General features: G+C 37.1%; 1 protein-coding gene across 9 annotated transcripts in view; it reads right to left on the bottom strand.

Annotated features, from left to right (window-relative positions):
• The window catches only part of LOC117215006 (synaptogenesis protein syg-2-like), a 91,763-nt gene extending 86,127 nt beyond the window's left edge, over positions 1–5,636 (bottom strand). For 5 of the 9 annotated variants that reach the window (XM_033461374.1, XM_033461379.1, XM_033461381.1 and 2 more), the window contains exon 1: positions 5,420–5,635. The gene's annotated coding sequence lies outside the window, so the exon portion shown is untranslated. Of the gene's footprint in view, positions 1–5,365 lie in introns of all 9 variants that reach the window. The other 4 variants (XM_033461382.1, XM_033461375.1, XM_033461385.1 and 1 more) reach the window with 4 other exon arrangements.
• Between the last annotated feature and the right edge of the window lie 17,401 nt (positions 5,637–23,037).

Genomic DNA, 23,037 nt, shown 5'->3' with positions numbered 1-23,037 from the left:
TTATTCAAACGCTTTGTGTTTGTTCAAGTTGTCCAATTACAAGTATCGAAAAATTCAAAAAGATTTAATAATGTGAAAAACATTTTGATGAAAGGTTGTTTATGTAAATTGTTACGTACAGATATCGATGTTTATCAGTCATGATTCCATATCGAAAATTTGTTCGATCAGAGGAAGGAAAAACCGTATTGATAGGAAATAAGAAATAGGAATGAAAGAACTATCGTGAAAGAAAGTTGGCAAACCGAGTGAGCAAACTCGGTAGAATCAAAATACTCGAGTATACCGTAATACAGAGCAATAGAGGGTAGAGCCGAAGAATCTTTGGCCAGAATCTCCTCTGTTCGAAAGCCTGCTCGAAATTGAGAAAATTGTTATTTAATAAAATATATATATAATTGCGTATAATTTATCCAGTTGTAACATAATAGTAATAATCATACGGAGAATTTCTAATCATAGGGATTTGAGTTGCGATAAAAACTTTCCTCTTCCTGTGTTTCATGCTACTGCTTTTCGCTTTCTGTCTGTTTCGTTATCGACCCTCTTTCTCGATACCACGGGATACGACGCGAATATGCTAACGGCATATTGAAAAGGCAACTCGACTTTTCGATGGATTTTATCGTCGATGATTGATGAACATGGAACACGTATCTCTCTGTGCAACCTTATAGCGTAACTCTAACAGTGTGTTATGCTTTCGCTTACAAATCAAATACCACTAGCAAGGCTTCCGTTGCTTCTTCCTTTTCTACCAACTTTCCTTTCAACCTACGCCATTGTCGCTAGCCACCCTAAATCCTCCTACTCGCGTTCTGGCACTCTGGGCCGCAGCAAGACATAATTGAATAAAACTGCTAAGTGATTAATTGTATGAACCTTCGCGGTGCTCTTCCTTGCCAACTAACTTCGTACTCGACTTTAAAGGACATTTACCGCGTCATTTCACTTTTTCCGCCGTTTCAATATACACGCGTACCTTGGTTCGACGGAATTTCAACCTTATTTATCCTCTATTCACAATGTACATATGTATTAGCATCCACTCGTATTCATTTATCAATTACGACGTAATATTAACGTTATTAAGTTTATAATACAACATAACACGTATCTCTGGCATTTATTGAGACGTGTCAATTGTACGAGCACCAAATGATATATTACAAATAAAACCACATCCAAATATAATTGTACAATAAATAACACGAGAGAATTATATTTCAGCAATGTGATCGAACGTAACATATAATTGAAGAATATCATTTTTTCGAGTGTATAGATTGGTACTATGAGATTCCATTAAATTCGAATGTGATAAATGTTCAATTCTAAAAAATTGTTGATTATTTCGATGAATGTTGTTGTTTTCATGTATACGTACATATTTTTCCATTAGTTTTTAAGTTAATGTAGAAAGATTTCTCGATGTGAACAATAACGCTTGCGCTTGTTCATTGGAAATTGTTACACGGAAGAAGTTTGAATTGAAATATACAGCTGTGCTATATTCTGTTTGTATCGCAAAATTATTCCCCTATTATTGTTCTTGTGTTACTATACTTTTCATAATCGTTCTTCCTATGATGTACATTTTATAATATTTGAATGATTTTCGCAGAACCAGTAAGTTTTACTATATAGTACATAAGGACACAATCGTAAACGAAGTTTCCGAGTGACTAATTTGCGGTAAAACGATGCACGGACAGCTGTGGTTAAGAATAGGGTAAAAGCTAATAGGATTGCCGAACGTGCGAAATAATACAGAAGAAGACGTATCCAACTATGTAGATATGTATATGTATACTACAGAAATAAACGGAGGACAGTTTCCATGCGTTATGGTAGAAAACGATAACTTTCGACGCGTAATAAACTGAAAATACAGAATATTTGAACTTTTCACTGACATTTATGAAACATTTTCTCTTTATCTTAAATATCTATGATATTATACATAAATCTATAGTTTTTGCAAATGTGCTGTTATTCGTCAAGTTGTTGCAAATAAAAGATTTACACGTGCAACGATATTTGCGTGAAAATCATTTAATTTGAAGAGAGATGTTGTTAATTTTGATACGAAGTAAATGTATTTCCGGCAAGTTATTCTTTTCTTTCTTAAAAGTGGAGATTTTCGCGCAACGAATTATACTGGCCTCCTTTCATATCTACGCACATCGATACCCGTGTATCAATCGTATACGTAGAATTACAGATTCGATGTACAATTTAATGTAAAACTAAATTCTATTTTGCTAACTGTAAAAACGCTTCGTACTTATGATAACGATAAACAATTATACTTGGATACTATATTATACTAATTATAATTGGATTCTAATCTCCACTTTTTACTTTTACTCGAGTTATATTCATTGGCAATTTACATTTCTTTTACAAATAATTTCAAGGAAAAAGCTGTATGATTTATAGTTTGGATTACGCTATCAAATCGAATTTACTTGTTCGCCTTCTCACGTCTAGATCCGGTCGAGTTTTACTAGTTTAAAACTTGGCACAAGAATAGAAGAGGTTTTGATTCGCTGGAAAGGAGGAATCAATGAATTTACTGGATTTCAGGAAAGTTTCGCATCTCTGAAACTAAAAAGCAACTAGTTTCATTCGAGAAACACAAGTTCCTCTCAGTCGGTTTTCCGTCGAAAAGATTTGTCACCAAGTGCCAAAGATTCACACTTTTCAGTTTATATTTCATTGTGAGTTGTACGACCGAACGAATGCAAAATCGAAACCACAGTGATTTTTACTAACAGCATCTTCTAACTTATATCGTAAGAAACGGACGTTTTATCAAATTCGTTTGAATTTATAGAAAAAGTTTTAGTAGGATTGTACTGCATCTTCAGGTGGACTTACAAACATTAAACACGTTAATCGAACGTATAACGATACGTATAACCGTGTAAAATAGAAACACTTTTTGTCGGTTCCTGTGATGTTTATCTATAAAATTCGGTGGAACTCGGAACCCCGAGTGCGAAAAACTTTATTAAACGTCGACGTCATCGTGCTTCGTTCGCATTATCCCTTCCATCCGTGTTACACCGGTGGAACGATGGAACGGTGGAAGTTACCGCACCGAATCGAATTTGCTAATACGCCCAGCAGCCCAGAGGGACTTTACTCGTCGCGCGGTAGGAAACGTTGTCCAGGTTATTTAGCAGGGAGAGAAACATCACTTCTAACAACTTATTTACTGAAAACGTTTATAAGCGATGTTCGCGTCAAGAAGGATTTAGATTCGAATGCGATTCTCCGCTCGTCGCGTCGGTTCGACAATTTTCACTTCCTGCGTTAAATCGATATTATTCATTTCCCTGAATTCGCCAGATTATTCGTTATTATTTAAATCTCTATTTTGATAAATATATATATATATATATATATATATATACGACGAAACAATTAACAATTTTTATAATACAAATGTACTTTATATATCTACGTATATATTAACAGCTATTTATTATCATACGAGCACGTAATTTAAAAGAATAATCGAGCTCTTGTTACTTTCTCAATTTTTCTAACAAGCAGTGGATATTCTAATAGTAGTCGCATTCTAATGCAATCCCTAAGTTCGAGTATATCCTTCGATTAACGCAATCTATATATACCGCGCATTAAAGAAGATTAAAGAAGATTAAAGAATTTGAACTTCTAATGGGTACTTTGCGTAATGCGATAGTCGGTCTCAATAAGTATATTTTAACGCATTCCTGCTAATAATTCGTTAATCCGCAACGAATCGAACGAAAGAAATGCAACAGAACGATTAGACGATTTTCTAATTATGTATCTGTTTTATTCGGAAACGTTTGAGAGTATATATCGAGTGAAGCATGGAAGCTTCATCTTTTCAGTCGGTTTCATCTTTTCCTATCTACAAATAAATACGTATATATAAATATTTTAACAGAGTCTTTGTATTAGAATTGAAAAAGATTTTGACAGAAGTTGACAGAACGACAAGAAAGTTGTTAAGGTTATTTAGTTAAACGATACGTATCTATCTTTAAAGTATGTGATCGATGAAATTCACGACTTTGGTATAAGGACGAAATCACTATAAATTCTCACGAACGGCAACGAATTGTTCATTCGAACGAAGATAGGAATCGCATACGTTTATACTTTGTCAAAATCTAGGTGCTCTCGATTCATTTGGAAACACTTGTCGGTATCACTCAAGTCAGAGTATCGAATGGCTGAAAAACGTTCTCTTCTTTATTTTTCTTTTTTCTATTTTCTTTTTTTCGTTCCACCACAGCAAATCAATACGAATTAATTCGTCGATAAAAGTATCGTATCGGTGGGAATTTTGTGTGCCACCAGATCCTCAATTACCGAACGGTCGACCGAGAAAAACTCGTTGAACTCGTTAAGCCGCAGCGGCGGTCCTGTTACCAATCCCAACGCAACGATTCAACGTCGAATAAGATTCGTACGAGGATGAAATCACGGCAAGGATGTATCTGGCGGTAACGTATCCGAAGTCACGTATGCTCTAGGTTGTTCGATATCGATAAATGAAATGAAAATAAAAATTGATGCTAGAGTGGAGGCTACGAAGCGAACGACTGTAAATTGTAAGACAGAGGTCTTTTCTTTATACAATTTCCTGTCATCTTACATACTGTCGTGCGACATATAGACAGAATAGAACGACAAGGTATCGGCAAGGAAATAAATTGAGTCAGTTCTCTTTTTCCTTCTCTTTATCGTCGAGTAAAATATAGTTACAGAAATTACAGGTATCGCAAACGTGCGATTACAATTGCACGCATCCCAATCGCGAATCAAATTCGATAACACTTATAGTCTATCGAAGAATGCTCGGACAAAACAATGTATGTATTTAATTAAATGTCAAACATATTTGAGACTGCAAAAACGAAAAAGCGGAAAACGTGGAATATATATTGTAGAAAGTTTTCGTTAAATCGTTAGCGTCAAAGTGGGAAACGATAGGGATTGAAGAATTCTCTGTTGGATTATGATATTGGTAAATGATCGCACGGTATTCGATTAATGTTAATACATGGTCGGTAGAAAGGGTAAAAAGTGTGCTCCAATGGCAAGATGAAATCGGGACCAAAATTTCTGTTATTTTTCCGCGGTTAATAAGAAAAACAGCGAAGAAAGAAAAGGAAAAGAACGAGAAAAGGATAATAATAACGTAAAACGCGATTCCTTTCGGCCAAGTTCATTTTATGGCCATTAGATAGAGAAATGCGGCTGTTGCCTATGGGAACAAAAAGGATACGAAGAACAGAGGAGGAAATGAAACTCGGCAAAGCAACTGCCTTCGGTAAGTTCGAACTTTGGAACATTTTACATAAATTTGTTCACCCATCACAAGTTAAAAGTTTCTTCAATTCCGTCTCCTCACCGATATGCGTGGTCGAAAAGAATCTTGAGAAAAATTCACTTGCCCCGGTTACGAGATTTATCCTTACGAACTCGGATATATGTTTGTGTATATACTAATATACTATATACGTGCACAGAACAAGCCCAAATAAATACATATGTACTAGCAAAGCTGAAAGTACGCGAACGCTCGCGACCGTCGCGGGCTGAATACTGGCGCGTCGTGCCACCCGGACTTTTAGTTCCCGGCGCTACCGAGAAGCGTCGCGACGCTTCTCGCGCCCCACTCCGTGCTTCAGCCCTTGGTTCGCGTCAGCCGGCCGGCCCTCTCAAATCGTCCGGCACGTTTCACGGTATCCCTCGGTTCGCCTCTCCTCGTTTCGCCTCTCCTCGTTTCGCGACGCCTCGCCGCGCCTCGCCTCGCCGCGCCTCGCCTCGCCGCGCCTCGCCTCGCCTCGCCTCACTTCAACCCACCCCATCCCACCTCCCACCGCTTCGCCTCACCTCGCCCAGACTAGCCAAGCCTAGCCTCGCCTCGGCCCTTCTCGCCCTTCTCGCCCTTCTCGCCCTCTGATGCCTCACCCCGTCGAGACTCGACGGATCTCGTATTTCCATTCTCGATCGCCCCGTGACGCCTCGTATCATCACCTGTATGTACAATGTACAATGTACAGTCTTTTGATGCGGTGCTACCTGCTAAATGACAACTCTCTACTGGATACTGCTTCGGACACTTAACTTCAAATACGTTTGCCCATCTTCTTCGAATCGTTCGTAGGAACGACGATACAGTGACAAAATGTACAGTAAGTGACAGTAAGCGATTAATAATAAAACGATATAATGGCACAAACTATCGATACTGCTACAATTATTGTACGAATCCTAATCTGCTACTGCCTTTAGTCCCCTTGTTTCGCTTTCTATCACACCTCGTGGATTATTCCCCATCCAATATTATACCACGTATATCGGTGCTCTTAGACGAGCTCTATCTAATGTTATAGAATTCCCAATGGTGGAATTTTAGTTTTGTCAACTTTGTTCTTGTAATCGATCGGCTTAAAAGTGACAACGAAACAAGTAAAAATCCAATAAGCGTTTACTGAAACTTAAACTACTAGAACTTAATCTATGGCATAAAATCTAAAATATATATAATTTTTCTTTTCTTTATACGCGATATATCATTTTGAATAAAAGCCAACAACGTTTACGAGAAACAGTACATTTGCGGCAGTACATTTACGGGAAAATTCCAACTCGTATTTGTCCCTTGTATCACGCGCTATGAAAAATGATACAGAAAATGAAACAGTCGCGATCCGAACATTGCTCGATAGAAAGAGAAGCCAAATATGTATGTATACAATAGTTTATCCGAAAGACCGATTATAATATAATTAGTGGAGCAGAAAGTAAGCCACGCATCTATCGCTGGCGAGTGTCTTGTAACGGCGTATGAGGTATTTGTATCTGTTTTTAATTTTACAGGCCGGTCGAAACCTTTTACGAATGTATTTACATGGTTACTTGCACGTGCATGTTCGTGCGAGATACGATGCAAGCAGTGCGTTAAAGCTGTTTAAGCCGATCGAGATATAACTTAACTACGATTGCCTTTTAGACGAAATTAAGTTTATAATGCGAGCTCCCTAGGCAGCTTTGTCAATTTGTTTGTAAAAAATAATTTTGAACATCGAAGATTGGGCAAATCTTGGGCAAAGATTGGGTCCCTTGAACTTTGTCCTTTGAAAGCAAAAACGTATCTATCGTGGTGACGCGGGGGAGCGTCGATGTCGTAATTATCCACAGACTGTTGCGAACAAGTGGATGCATTTATATTTGCATTTGTGGTAAACTAGGGCAGAGAATGTCATTTATCGAAACGAAATTTTAGCTAGTGCTCGATTAAGTGAACACGAACGCCAATTATTCGAACGAGAAATCATAGGTAGTAGAGAGATTTGGTGAATTCCTATTGTATAACCTCTAGTTACATGAACTGTTTGTCCCTCAACGGGTTCGGATAAATGGAGTTCTATCGTACAGATAATGATACGAATGCGTTGATATCGATCTTCTGCCGATCTTACGATGCGCTGTTAAATTATGAAAAAATCTTAAATTAAAGCATCTACTCAGGAAATTATTGCTTATTGCTACTACGAATCACCTATTATTAGATCGTGGATGTTTATGGAAATTTACATTTTCATGGATCGGGTCAAAAAGGAGCAATAGAATAAGACAATTAAACGCTCTAATTTTCTTTCATACCCTAAAATTTTACAACGAATACTTTACCTTGATACTCGTATTTCGTATATTCTTGTATACATTGTGTAAATTTGTGCACATTTAAGTTTTCCATAACGTTTTATTTTAATATTCATGATCGATCAACTGGGTCCGGTTCTCATACCGTTCCAACATCTTGTAGAATTTATCGTAAAATGGACCTATATATCGCGGTACATCATCGGTTCGTTAAATCGTTTCTTACGTGAAATTACGTATTACGTGAGATCAAGACACATCGATGGGCGATATCGTGCAAGAAATAAACATTGCTAGTAAGTAAACTAGCAATTTTTATATATTCTTTATCGTTCGACGATGTTTTGGAAACTTGCCAGCATATCGTGGAAAATATCATAACGCTGTGTTGTAAATTCGTGCGATCAACCAACTCTTACAGTTTGTTGAATTCGTTAGTTCCTTCTTGCCCCATTAACCTTGGAGAAATGCAGATCCTCGATTTTCATTAGTACCTATCCTCTTCCCATGCAAATTTCATTGAATCGAAGATTTTCTCGTTATTTTAAAGATATTAATTATTATGTACATTCGTACGACATGTTATCCCATTTCAACTTCTCTCAGGCAGGTATATTTATTATTACAGATACATATATGTACGTGTATGTACGTAGAAGATATAAATAAATGTTACCTTTTTTTATCACTTATCATGTTCAGCTCTTAACTACTGTTTTTCGTAGCCATGTCCTTATTTCATAGACTATTTCCTATTAAAAGGTGTTGCAGCGAATGAAACGAATAGTAATCGAAAATCAGATGATTACCTCGAAAAACAGAAACGTATTAAGCTTTCTACTGCGACGTTAACAAGCGTTAACAAGCGATAGCGCCTCGTTATTGTACATCCATTTTACGTTTAATTTCACACTTAACGGTTTAGTCTTTAGCGAAAAACTAACGACTATCGCTGGTATTCGGATTATTCTTCCATTATTTTTGGACGATTAATGTCAAGTTAATAGTTAAGCTGAAAATAATTAATTAATTAATTATGAAACTAATCAAGTCGAAAATGAATAAAACCGCATGACACAATGAATCGCAGACACAGCATGTATTAAGAGTTAATAAGTATTAAGTATTAAGATGTTAATGTAAATAGGAGAGGCGGTTTGTCGTTGATATGGTAGCTAAGGTCTCTCTCGCCGTATAGTGGTAGTTTAATTAGGAAACACGCGAAAGCAACTGCCGGACGTTTACACGGTTTTGAGATCGGCAAAGCCGAAAACAATCGTTGCCAATGTCCTTGGAGCCCGCAGGCTTTGCCCGAGAAATTAATCGGACGCCGCTGCACGCCGTGGCGGAGCAAACAGCAAGCTTCGCATTTACTCGCGTCTGCCTGCCTGCCTGCCTGCCTGCCTGCCTGCCTGCCTGCCCCTCCGCCTGGCCGGTCGGGTCCAGTTGCTTGTTTCCTCTATTGCTCCGTCGACGACCACGACAACAATGCACCCTCGACAGCTACCTCTATCAGCACTCTAATTTGCTTCCGAGATACCAATTATCGATTCGTTCGATCAATGAAAACGGCTCGACACTGAATTATCCTGCTACATTACCAGGCTACTATACTTTTTTCAAATACAACTACCGTGATCCGATCTATAAACTCCATCTACAAACTCGTATTCAATACAATAATATCTATTATATCCAGTTGTTTGCGTATATTTCATTGGATATTTGTATTCTGAATGTCGCGTGTTTCAACATATTTTCTATTTAGAAGTTTCGATAGTATTATAGCAGGCTTTGATATTATCGATTACTCTACCTATCTACTATATATTACATATTGCGTATCTCGTTGAAATTGAAAAATAAAAAATTGAATAATACAAGGCCAACTTTGCATGACCAGAAAGTTATGTGTACTTTGTAAAATTTATAATATTATTAAAGCACTCGAATAACTTGGATTTCGATAAACATGTACATGTTATTAGTACGACGATTAATTTCAAGTTTATGAATAGATAGGTTTACAAAATGGAGTAAACGTTGAATTAATACAACGCGCGATTATCCCAAATATTATGTATATATTTTGTGCATGGTAGGCTTTGCTATTTTTATCAAAAAATTATTATTCTACCATGGATGTTTCTTATTTCATTTTCCCGTGTTTCTTCGTATCAGTTTCTTTGTATGTCGCAGGCATGTCGTGCTACAGGCTACGATACGCAAGAAAATATTATTTTTATTTTTACTTTTGTCGTGGCTTTTGCAATTTATTTGTTTCTTTTAACTTTGCATTCTATTCGTACAAACGGAACTACAAAGTTTATGATCTATATATTTCTATATGTTTACCGTAATATATGCTACGTATACATACATAAGATGATTCTGTCACGAATAAGCGGGAACGCGTTAAAACTACATGACCTTTCAATAACCTGTTTCGTTGTACAAAGATTAAATGTTATCTAATTAATTTCATTGAAATTTTGAAAGCTGTTTTCACTCCTGGCTATCCTCTATATCACACCTTTAAATACTTCCTCGATTCGTGTTTCAACACCAACTCTAGGAACAATGCGCTCCAATAACCGAATGTATCGGTATTCCAATCGGGTTTCGAGATACCAATTCGTTTAACTATTCACTTCGGTAAATTGTCGCCCGTCAACCTACGAATTAAAAAGAACACAAAACAATACTTTCAGAGAAGATTCGTGCTACATTGATTATTTATTCACTTTTGTGCTGGAAATTGAGTTTACTATAGTAACGTATAAGTGTAGTAACGTATTGTCGCATAGCTTGATATTGTATTAGTTTGTACACTTGAACCGTGCTCCGTGACAATTGTACAATTGAAAAATTGTACCTCGCGTCATATTAAAATTTAGATTGTCTATGTTAATAAGTTTTCGTTCGTTTACGGCTTACGGTTTAACGCTGTACGATCTATCGCATTGAATTTGAAAGATAAACTCCATTGCAAATTTGGAAAGGTCAAGTTGCTATTGTATAGAAAACACGAGGTTGTCAGTGTTCGCCTTATCGACAGTGACGAAGTACGCCGAGAGAAGCCATTACGAAAATCTGTACGATGTATCTAGCGTGTAGGTTGGTTGAAATTGAATCTCGAAGAATACGAATGGTAATTATTTATAATGTCACGAGTATTCGAATAGTATAAAAGTAGTAATTAAATGGTAGTACGTAGTAATTAAGAATTTGATGAAATTTAAATTTGAAAAACTGATTTAATGCCGAATCCTACGCTACGTGGTAACTTGTGTGAGATTATCCGAAGGGTTGCAGATAGAGGTGAGAACGTGAGAACGCCATGAGGGTGGTTTCCTGAATTTTGCATACACTCCACACAAGCAGCTGTATAGGGTATGCAGGCATGCAATGCGGGAATGTTGCATACGACCTTAATTTGGCAAACCGGTCCGCAATCTCACAGTTCCTGTTTCAAATCTACTATTGTCGAAGGTTTACGGTGGTACATCGATCATTATTTAGCGATATGGAGGAACATGGTGTTACCAAAATCATAACCCTCGCTCGGATAACATCGACTTTTTGTTACATACATATTTACTTGCTTGTCAGGTATCCATTTATCTGATTGTAGCAAATTCAAGTTCCGTTTTTCGAACATAATCTTATTTTGAATTGATCTGAGATTTGTAGCGATTCGAACCGATTTGACGCGATTTGAAGCGAAATAAAGATACAGATACGTACATATATAAAAAGTTAATTTTATAGAATCATTACGAACCCCTTCGAATATATTTATATTTTATATAGAAATCTTTAACGATACGTATCATCGTTGTCAATTATCGAGATAACTTTACTAATATAAAAACATGTATACATATTCATTATCGTTGTAACGGAGGATAACGGAAATAACGATAATTATCTTTGATCGAGTCATCTCCTGCGTCTTAATCTTTTATTAACCGCTTAATTGAGTCCAATCTGTATCCACGCAAAATTCTATTTTGGTGCGATTGACCTGTATAGTCGTCGTGTGAAATAAAAAATTACCACTTACTGTAAAAAGTCAGAATTTTAGTAAAAAGTAATATAAGTGACACTTAGCCTTATGTTTTCTTTATACTTGCACTAAAACTATTATATATCTTATAAAGAAAAGTTTGATTATTTGATTATTCTCTTTGGTATATCGGCCATGCTCCGTATAACGTATCACTTTTTCTAAACTGAGTTGATTATTTTCCTCGATGAAACCCCATTTGTGTACTTTACCGCGTATATCGGCTATTCCCCGAATTCTTTTGCACGCCTTACTCTATTATTTTTTGTCAATTTTCAAGTTTTGAATAAAAATGTAATCCTTCCTGGTTTTGCTTGGTTTTAGCTACGCACCCCAACGCATCCCGCCGACCGCGGATTCGTTTTCGACCCTAAGACCATTGTCATTAGCGTCTAATCACCGCGGTTACTTGTCAATTCTGGAATATCCACACTTGTACTAATAATCATATTTGCACTAGTCAATGTCTTCTCTATTGCATAACAACAATGTGTAATCCAAATGAAGATTCGTTTCACGCCTCTAACCCTAATCATAATGTGAACCCGACATATATATATATATATATATATATATATATATATATATATATATATATATATATATATATATGTATATGTATATAAGAGCAAGAGCAAGAGCAAAAGCAAGAGCAAAGTGAATGTGGAGCGTTTGATCTTGCCGAATATGTTTTCGGCGGATGACGCCTGCTGAAAGAAAGATACACTCGGTCTACCGACGTCCGATGGATGCATTGCCACGAGATCGAATGACAGTCGATGGTGAATTCGGAGGAACTCGCCTATACAGTTCGCTGGCAATCGGTTCGGTAGATCGTAGACTGTAGATCATAGACTGTAGATCGTAGACTGTAGATCGTAGACGGGCAGACAAAAGAAAGAGATTCTCCTACTTACGAAACAGTAAACAGATTTTGAATACATAATGTCAAGGTAACTTTGTCGTATCAGCTAGTTTTTAACGACTGCTTTAGTTGAAAATCACAAATCGTTGACAGATTTATCGGTTTGTCGGCATTCGAGCGAAGGAGGCAGCGGAGGAAGCAACGGAGGAGACAAAGAACGAAGAACGGATTGGTCGAAGAGAGTTAATTAGTTTTCGCCATAATCTCGATGGCTTTAGACCATACGCGCTGGCTTAACGCACGTTTATTGCATGCAGCTGGAGCTTGCGTGTATTCCCGCGTTCTATCCCTTTTCGCTTCCTGCGGATCTGCACGGACAAGCCCTTTCGCCCGTATTCCCTCTTTCCTGTTTCGCGCAACCAACAAGCTAACTAGAGAATGTCCAGTTCTCTCTTTGTTCTCCAATTTCGTGATCAACGATCGATACGTAATCCGCCTGTCTTGAATAATTCGTGAAATTTGTTTTTTTAATATTCGTTTGTAGTTATTGTTTTCTGTGTTTGATCGATTACGAATAAAAGGAATATTCAAATTATCGTACTAAATATTATTCTAACGTTTTCTAAACGTTATACGCCACCGCGTTTTATAGCAAGCAGTTGAAATTTTATATCTGTGAAAAAATGGGTAAGTGTTGGGTCACAAACTAGACACGGTCAAACTACGGGTATCGTGCGATTTCCTCGTCGTTTGCCAAGTCACATGCGATCGAAAAGCAAATAAAGGAAGAAATAGAAACACTCAAGCGTTTATGCACAGTGCCATATACAAACATAAAGGCGTAAACGAGTGAATGGATGTAAGCGGAAGAATTTATTAAAAAGTTTTCGTCTTCAAGAAAAAGGGAACTGGATTACTAAAAGAATATTTAAAAAGTCGCTAACTTAAAACACTACACGGTTTTAAATACATCTTCGGAATCAATGAAATTCAAGCAAGGATATTACTCGAGAAATATCTGTTATATAATAGCGTTGATGTACAATGTACACAGTGGCTGTTGTTCGAAGATGGAAGTAATTAATCGAACGCCAAGTAGAATAAACCGCAGATTTTACCACGTATGATAATTAATAATATTTTATTACGAAGAACCAAATTCAATAGAGAAAATGGTACACGATTATTTAGGAAGCTGCCGGTATCTTGGGTTTCGATGATTCCTTAATATGATTTTAATTGTCGGGAAAACATGATTCTGAACAACTCTTGCCCATACACGTAACTGCCGTTTCGACTTGTTCGACAGTATCGGTTGTCGGACTGTCTCCCAAACCTGACTCTTATCTTTTCTTTATATAAACTAGTACGTATAAACGAAGACTGGACGAGACTGAGCGTATTTCACGGGTTCTTCGGATTACGCAACCGTGGACAACTCCGTATTGAAAACATGATTACCATTAATCACGCGGCTTAGTCTTTTAAATCCGGCCGCCGTGACGTTATATAGGTTTGGTTAGTAAATACAAATATAATTACAATTCGTATTGAGCTCTAGATTTTATTACTATCGTTTGAAATTGGACAAATTTCAGCCACGATATCGAAGGATTTAATTATTCCGTCGTTGTGCCGTCGTTGAAACAGATTTTCCAAGACATTTTCTGCAGCCTCGCATATACGGTTGAATATAAGCGAATGTCAAGGAAAGAGATAACCTATAGTTTATATACACGCGCTCTGATTTACCCATAGTATTGCGTTTTACTCGGGATGCTTGAATACGCGTAGCATCGTTTTTTCTGCCGCAGGATCCGTGGTTCTGCTTTGACGGTTCTACATAGAGGAATAGCGAGGTATACAGGGTGTTGCAGTCGCGAGACCGTTGGGGTCCGTTGGGTTCCTTTGACTCGTGACGCAGCATAATTTACGGCATCCTCGATCTTTTTCGCTATCTCACTTTCTACAATCAGAGGTGATAAAATGCAGGGAACCGCTCTGACCGTTCGAAGTCTTACGTTTTCTTACGAAACAGGCGTATACGATAATCTATCGGCGATTAGCGCGTGGTTGGTACAAGATTAAACGCTTTCGTGCGATGATCGTTGATTAGCGAGAGCAGGCGAAAAAAGGCCCTTCGCGAGGCTGCAGTCCGGGAAAACATGGCTACACAAAGTCCCTTTTAGCGCGGCTACTAAAAGTGACTAGACTAAAGTGCTGCCGTTTCAGGAGTGGGCTAAATTTCTCTTACAGGCTGCCGTACAAGACATTGGTAAAAAAAGGTGGTTTTCTCATCGTTTATATCATTTAGATAGCTTTTTAGTAGATTAATTGTTTCTAATTCATAAATTGAAAAATCTTGCGAGCGCAGCAATTCCAAAATTGAAGATATTTATAAATCTGGAATAATAAAATAATAATACGGTTAATGGATAAAGTTATTCTAAATGATATTTCACCACTCTATTTAAAGAAACTTACGCGCGCTTGTGATAATATGTGACTTTTTATCTTTAGTAGGACATCGTAACGTTTGTGTAACGCGTGTTTGTTATTCGTTGCATACTCGTATTTTCTCAAACTGTAAAGGGTTTGACAAATTATATTTCTACGAGTAACTAAGCGATTCTTCTGTCGCGTCTTTTAACGTCAAACAAACCGAGCTTCTGCGTCATCGATATTCAGGATTGCCGTTTCGATGCTCTCTTCAGGTCTCGTAAATCACAACCGAATTTTTCCTGCGATCCAAGTTTACAACGCGACGCAAAACGACACGACGTACACGACAACTAATATGAATTGAGATACATTGTTTCGAACTCTAGTTTTAGTTACACGGCACAGTTCTCAACAAAGGGACAGCGACAGTAAAATATTCCATAATTGATTATGTCGTTGGTCGTTGAAATTCTTGATTTCGTGAAAGTAAAATGCGCAAGGGAGTAACTAGTTGATCTCTGTATTGTCATATTAACGCAACGGAAGAATAAACGATAATTATTTCAATGAATATTCGATACCGTGTTTACGCGTCACATTTCGTTTGCTATTTCTACATCTGAAAAAATAAATTATTTATTGATTGAAAACAATGCACGCATTTCTGCTTCGTAGATTGCGCCATAGATTGGCATACCGGATAAAAGGTGGTTTATTATATGCGATGAAAAGCTTTTGATCAATTTATTAAGAACAAACTAGAGGTAGTCGTGTTACGCGGTTCATAATTTATCTCTGTACCTTCTCAGCGGGTTGCTTTACAACGTTAGTAGGTAATAGTAACGACGCGTGACATGATTGATACTTGGTGATTTATAAAAAATGGTTCACGCATATACCTGTATATGTATTAAACTCTGACGGTGTTCAAATCTAGCATCCAAGTCTAGTATCCGAATACTTTTTTTAACTACCTTTTTTAAATGCATATTCCATTAACTTTAAAGAAAGCTATTACGAAATACATGAAAAGCGAAGATGTATAACGAGCCCGACGAGTTTATATGTTATATGAATTTTACTCAAATACAATAAGTAAAGTATAGATAATAAATATTGATGGATGACCGATTGAGATACAGCAAACGATATTTCTCGTCATCAACAACACAGCTTAATCGACGTTGAATATTTTTGAAGGTTTTGCTGGTCGTTAAGCCGTCGAACGAAATATTCGCTCGACAGAGTATGGTTGTTAGCGGATGTTACGAGCAACGATAGGTTGCGTCGGAGGAGTTATCCACCTGTATGGGAACACTGTCAGCATGGTTGTCATCGAGAATCCAATCAAGTAGGCGAGCAGAGTGTGCCTCGATGATCTCAATAATAACCGACCGTTTAATTTCGATCAATGATAGATTGCTCGAATCACTGATCTTGAATCACTTGCGCCCACGAGATTCGATTTTGAATGTGTTATCGTGCCCTGTTACCCACCGCCCCAGCATTTAGAAACGATTTTCTGTCGTATTTATCTAAGAGTAAGTTTAATTACGTTAATCCGTAGTAACGAAAACTTTGTTAAAATTTCGGGTATCGGGAATATACTCGTATTTGTGACAATATATGGATTGGTTTTAACCGACTGCAACAAGTCGTTTAAGTACGTAGCTTAGAAAATTTAAGTATGAAATTGATTTCTTCGAACAAATTTTCCTCCAGATTTGATATCTTCTATCGATTACGGCTTACGACGCTTGTATAAAAAGTCCGATTCGGATTCTTCGTAACGAACGGATGTAACTTATAGCTTATAGCTTATAGCTAGCTATTCGCGAACAAAGTACGATCGTAAATAGTCGTCGAGTTGTTGTATTAACACATGTATATGCGTGACAATAACGATAGATTATTTGAAAGATATATCTACTTCTTGTGTAATTATTTACATTGCGAGGTACGTACATTTAAAACGCTACATTCGAAATAAATGAAATGGAAAGTAAATTAAAATTTCACAAAATAGAATACAAAGGTAAAACGTACGGAGAAGCGAAAGCAAAAAAGAGATATCGGTAAACGGGAGATATTCGGTCAGTCGATCACTCGTGACAGGGCGAGTTTTCAATGTATCATAGGGAAATACAGTGATTCTGAAATCTCGTACACGAGAAGCTTGTACAGGGATCACAGGATTTATCACTCGTTTAGCGCGTGTTCAAATCGCGCATCTGAGAGATGCGATATCTTTGCTGATGGACCAATCTTCAACCGAATGATGCAATAGCGTAGCAAATGTCTACCATTTGCAGCGCGCGCGTTTTTTGTGTGTGTGCGCGTGTGTGCGTGTGATTTCAAAGATAATATCGATGAAAGATAGCGATGCGGGAGGGTAAACACGAGCCGGCACGAGGAAGCGAAGAAGGGAAACAGATAGAGAGGAGGAGAGGAAGAAAGGAAGAGAGATCTAGGTAAGTAATGCATACATGGTCAGTATGGAGCTTGGCATTGCCTGCCTGGCTGTGTAAGTACAGTGGGTGCGAAATGCTTGGCGATGGTCAATCAGGAATGACAAGGGTAATAAGTCGTACGCTGTTCACCGTTATCCTGGTCTGTAAGGCATTTGCGTCGAGGATATATCGCGTCAGGTCGTCACGCTGTTGCAACAGTTTCTGATTTTCACGTTTTTTATTCCCTCAATATTTTTCTGCATTTTGCAGAATCACGCGCAGATCTTTTCGTAAAATCTCCGCCTCAGGTGTACGTATCAAGTACGTTTATATGGACGTATAAGTGCCCATATTACGAGCATGTACACTTGTCACTGCTTAGAAATAATCATATTTCGAACCGGAAGTCTTTAAAGTTAAAGAAGACAACGTATATAAAATTGAAGGAAATTTGTGCTTCTTATTTTATTTTGTATTATTACTTTATTTTTGATCGTATGGTTGTAAGGTGGTGATCAATCATCAATATGGTACAAATCCGAATCAAATAGTTTGTCGTAAACTTCTTCAAAGGTATCAAACTCGTCCGATGAGTTTAGCAACTGCTATTACAACTTTTAATATAATTTTGTCACAATATAGACAAAGTTTTATAACAGCTCTTGGAATTATTTGTTTTGTTCGTGTAATGTCTTGAATTAAAGAAAGAAACGTCGTATGTGCTATTGTTGTCTGTGGCTAATTATATTTCTTGCGACAAGATCACAAATGACGGAACCATTATGTTTTTACGCGACGTTATTTATTATTACACATCTGATTTTCCATGATCTGTTGCTACGACAACCGTACTTACGTACTTATCATCGAGCATTACTTTTATTATTCATTACCTTCGAACCTATCGATGCATGAAGATTCGAATAAAGTATTCTCTGTTTTATGAGCGTCATAATTGAGTTTTTATTCATAGAGATGCTTTCGATAAACAAGCAAAGTGATATGTATTTAGTATACGTATGACGCTGTTATACGTACGATAGAACTATAATATATATGAACGTAAGAACTATACGAAATTATTTGAAAATAGCTGCGTCATACTTTACAGCACACAGAATAACAATTAAGTCGATAATTCTTCGTCGAATTAAAAGTTGTATCTTTTATTGGCGATATAAAGCGTCTTTTATTGTACACGGCAGTACTACATCGGGGACAGTAATGTTTCGATTTCGTATATCGACGACTAATGCACGACTCTACACGATACTTATTTATTTACTTGCCACATGTATTATCAAACATCGAAACAAGGGGCAAATAAATTGTAGCTTTTGGCGAAATACATACGTTTAACGTCGTGAAAATGAAAAATCAGAGGCCCAAGGGGGATTTCATTGTGCTCTGTTGGCAAACTTTCGCAGACTATGAGTACCAAGGAACAGAAAGAAGACCGCCATTAAGTTCAGGAGCGAGAGAATACCCACGGAGGAAAATACCGGCACGACCCTTCTTAGGCATTTTCAATTACGTAAAATTACCTTGGGTTATTAATAATGCTGGCTGATATTTACGTTACCTGGCGCCTCGCCGCCACCACGAACCACGCTATTCTCTCTTAAATATAGTGCTATGCCGACGGAAGCAAATAAAGCTTATTAGGCAGTCGCGTGCGCTGAAAATATGCACACTATCGTACCAATTTAAATCGACACAGTGGCTTGTGCTTACGCTCGCTTTTTCCAACTTCCAATTCCTTCCATTCCACTGAAACAACAACCACGTGTAAACAAAGTATAGGAAGAAGAGTAAATGTAAAATGGTCGTTCAAACAATTTTAGTTAATTTTCCTGTAACTGTATACAGGTATACTTATTATAAATACTTGGCTTTTATCCCTCTTTGCATTACTTTGCATTACCAGATGTAGACCGATAAAGATGTCCATTAAATTTACAATTAACTTAGTAATCGAATGTGTCACGATGTAAATCGTGTCGATCGAAGTATTACTTTGAGGTTTGTTTAAATTGGTATGTAGAAACTTTCCATACGTGTATAGATTATGAGGAAATTTCAATCCTCCACTGTTCAACTATGACGCGGTATTCATCGATTTAACATGTTCGCGCAAAAAAGAAAAAAAAAAGAAAAAAGAAAAGAACAAAATAGAAGAAAGGAAAAAGGGGAATTATAGATGTCTTTCGTATAATAACCTATTGAAATTAAGATAACGCAAGGGTTTTTTTTTCTCGTGTGTTACAACAATAAATAAGAAAGACATTTTCTGTTTCCTATGACACAATGTTTCTCTTATTCGTGATACTTACGTGCTTTACCTTTTATTTATATCGTCTTATTAATAATATACATAATTTACACCAGCCTGGATCTTTTAATATTAATAATTGAACGCTTGCGTCCTCGTATTTGCTCCTTAAAATATATCAATACGAATTGATTTTCATTCAACCAGACACGCTTTGATAACTGAATTTGATCGTGAGTGGTATATGGCAAATATGGCATACAGCAGGATACAGCATTTCCATCATAAACCAGTCAGCGTGTATTCATTGTCGATACATGTATGTTCTCACCGACGGGTTAATCGTGTATCGTTCGTGTGTATTATAATGTAATTATTTATAACTCGATAAATATTAATAACTTCGCGTATAAAATTATAATATGACATATATATGTGCTCCAAATATTATACGGTGCTAGTGTAAAGGCTTTGCGAATGGATTATCTTTGTAGCAGTTTTACGTAGGTAGAGAAATCGTAAAAATTCCTTTTACGAGATCTTTGAAAACTTTACGTATTAGTCGATATTTTGTCATCGATTAGAGCGTAGTATTTTGTATTTTTAGTGCCTTCCTCTTAATTGTGTAAATAAAATGCTTAAATAAAGGGCTTCGGTACTAGTCCTTCTAATGCTAGTTAACTCGTAGTCTAACTCAGGTATATATCTTTTCTGTTATTACACGTGGCCTTTGTGCATGGGGCCTTAAACTCGCCCAATCCGCGTTTATAAATGACAGATAAGCGGCCGGCAACCCAATACTCGTAGCATGCACTGCCACAGACGTACAACTATAAACAGTAATACGCCGTAACGTTACCGACAGTTTTTTGCAAATATCTCGGAAACTGAGCGTATCCACCCGTTTTATATGTAAAGGAAGAAATTGTTCGAAATATCGATATCTAACATATCTAAACATATCTAAAACCTATCTAAAAAATCATCGAAATCGGAGCGTAATCGGTCTTTCTACGATTTCATCGAACGAAAATTTTCTCATGAGACGCTTGTCGCAACTCAGACGCGTTATTTTAAAATATCGCATGATCGACTAGTCTTTTGACCGTTTATATTGTATTATATTGTATTACCGCTTGTAGAATGACAAGAAGTAACGAGTGTAATGAAACTTTTCACGTGTAATGAAGCTTGTCCACGTTATTTTCATAAGGAGTGCAGCCATATCTCGTCATATATTATTCGCAGATTAGGTTTCTGTAAAAAAGCTTTGATATCGTTAATTCCAGTTAGGATTGAAACCCGGATACTGCTGTCCTTGACCGCTACTAATTTCGTTATATTAGCGTTTTTAAGCGTGTTTCTATAAATATTATATATTAAATTACCGATGCGATTATCTATTTTAGTATCACTGTCTTTGATACACATGTATCGCGTTTTACTTAAGTAAACTACGTAATTATAATATATGCGCAATACGAATAGTACCAATGATATTGACGAATCGAACATATAAAAATGGATGATATTATTTATGCCATAACGTAAAGGGCGAAATGTATTTTAAGAAAATTTATTACGATGAGACACGATGAGACACGGTGAGACACGATATGATCGATAATCGTATTTATGAGAGAGGTTTGGAACAGGATGGGTATACTCGCATACATATATACATACGCACATACGTAGGCTGAACATATATATGGCTGAAATGATGTCTGAAAGAGTTTGGCAGTGAAGCCAGCTTGGCCACGTTCTCCCGATATTTCTACAACGTAAAACGGAGAATGCAGATTACGCTGCTAGAATGGAATAACATGGTAGAAAATGCCGAGGATGATGCATGCGCCAACTGGTGCTGCTATACAGATGAGAAACAGTGTCTTACGAGCAACTTATGGCGTTCTTTTCGTCCTCGTACATTTACGGCACCTCGACGAATGCATTTGCTCTTCTTTTTCCTTCCTTTCGGAACTTTGTACCTGTACGTACGATCAATTGTTGCGTTAAACGAATTCATAAACGTTGCACGAGTTACGTGAATTTGATGTTATTACTTTGTTGATTTCAGTCAAGTGCATATTATATCGTGTTATAAGGGTGAATTGACAAGTTGTAATATTGTACAGGTACCTACGTATGTTGAATATGATTCTGTAATTTCACTCTATCGCAACTCAGATCGCGATTTATCGAGTTTTTAGAGTGATGCTAGAACGGTGATTAACGCTAATAATCAACAGCACCAGAAACCGGATACAGTTACACAAACACACACACACACGCGCGCGCACGCACACACACGCGCCAGATTTCTACGAACCTCTTTGTTCAGCTTCCCGAAGTCTATTCGTGCAGCATTATTTTTTTAGACTTTATAAGCCGGAATTTAGAACGTACAGTGTTCAGTTTTAATCGCTTTGACTTGCCGCTATTCCAATATTCCACAGGTTTTCTCTTGTACTCGAACGTGGCGAATTCTTCGTTCGGCTTGCACATAATATAGATCGCTTTTCATAAATATAATCAAAAATATTTGCCTCTATTTTCATTATTCTCGTTTAGCCAGCCTAAATCTACATCATGGATTTCCGTCTCCACCGCGGTGTTCCATCAATTTCAAGACGCGTTCCCTGTTCTACCGTAAAAGTCGTTTCTTCCACGCTTCTTGTAATTAAGTAAAATAAAACATTAATTTTTAAGGGATCCACGTCCGTTTGCAACTAGGACAAAGATCCAGCGACGCGGATTTTTTGACAATTAACGTACATTTTCTTCCTTTCCTTAAACTTGGTGTGCTTTGTTATTTTATTGCTTGCGGATCGTTAGACTGATTTTAACGTTAAAACAACTGGCGACATTCGCATGGTACGCAGCTCCGATACGCACGACTACGATACTTGGATTCTTGGCTACATTTTCAATTCGATGGAAAATGGTGTGAGAAAACTGCCACAAAATTCACTTTGAGATTGAATTCCAAGGTCAGATTTTCGTTACTTGCCCCGTATTATTCTCTAACTAAGCATAAAACAAGCGCTTAGAGTAACGTCGATGGTAGTAGCATCCGTGCAGTTGTGTTCTGAATACGATACGGACATACGTATAATTGTGAAAATCCTCGTCATATTCTAGCTTAAAAACGGTATAATCTTTCGCAACACGATCAGAAGAATTAGCTTGTAACAATTTTTCAATTTGATTTCCAAGAAAGCAAAGTTATGAATTTGTTCATAATTGCCACGAATAG

The sequence above is a fragment of the Bombus bifarius genome, unplaced genomic scaffold (genome assembly GCF_011952205.1).
Source record: "Bombus bifarius isolate JDL3187 unplaced genomic scaffold, Bbif_JDL3187 scf7180000009306, whole genome shotgun sequence".
NCBI classification, from domain to species: domain Eukaryota; kingdom Metazoa; phylum Arthropoda; class Insecta; order Hymenoptera; family Apidae; genus Bombus; species Bombus bifarius.
The sequence above is the reverse complement of the archived record's forward strand: the minus strand, read 5'-3'. Positions and strand labels throughout refer to the sequence as shown.